The following is a 757-nucleotide window of genomic DNA, read 5'->3' as shown; positions in this document are numbered from 1 at the left end:
AAAGAAAAAAAAAGAGAAAAGAAGGAAAAACAGAAACAAAGCTTTTATAAAAAGGGAGGAGGGGTGAAGGGGTTGAAGGGAAGGAAGGGGAATGGAAAAAAAAAGAAACAAGATATGCCATGTTTAGGTAAAAAATTCCAAGGATGAAATGGATCATAATGTATACCTACGTTTGATGAATAAAACAATTACTATAATTTAGGAAATTTTCTCTTGTCTGATGACAGTTTAGAAATTAACTAGAATAGTGCTCACTTCAGCAGCACATATATTAAAATTGGAATGATACAGAGAGGATTAGCATGGCCCCTGCGTAAGGATGACACGCTAATTCGCAAAGTGTTCCATGTTTTAAAAAAAGAAATTAACTATAATATGAGTCTGAGTAAATATTGCTCAGTTATTAAATTATATTTTAAAGGCTTTGCAATGTCTTGAAAAAATACAGAGTAAAATGCAGAGGGTGCCAAAACAATACGTTCAAGAGCCCTATGGGATATAGTTAGATGGATTCATTTATATGAAAGAAACTCATGGGGCTAGCAAGGGAGTGATCGTCTCTGGATAATGAGATTATAGATTACCTTTTTTACTATATTTTATTTATACTTATATTTTAAAAATGAATTTGTGGTACTAATTCATTTACTTGGTAAATTATAGGTATTTTTCCAATCTTTATTCCTTTTGAACAGTTTTTAAAAACACAGAAAAATTACAACAGTACTGCAAAAACTACCCCTTCAGGTAGTTTCTC

At 31.3% G+C, this 757-nt stretch overlaps 1 non-coding gene across 1 annotated transcript; it reads left to right on the top strand.

The window, feature by feature from the left end:
- Positions 1-247: 247 nt before the first annotated feature.
- On the top strand, positions 248-354 carry LOC117286403. Its single transcript, XR_004517576.1, has one exon. It is a non-coding gene; the product is annotated as a U6 spliceosomal RNA (small nuclear RNA).
- The last annotated feature ends 403 nt before the right edge of the window (positions 355-757 follow it).

The sequence above is a fragment of the Fukomys damarensis genome, unplaced genomic scaffold (genome assembly GCF_012274545.1).
Source record: "Fukomys damarensis isolate Sample0158 unplaced genomic scaffold, DMR_v1.0_HiC HiC_scaffold_16, whole genome shotgun sequence".
In the NCBI taxonomy this organism is placed as follows: Eukaryota; Metazoa; Chordata; class Mammalia; order Rodentia; family Bathyergidae; genus Fukomys; species Fukomys damarensis.
This window is presented reverse-complemented; position numbering and strand designations above follow the sequence as displayed.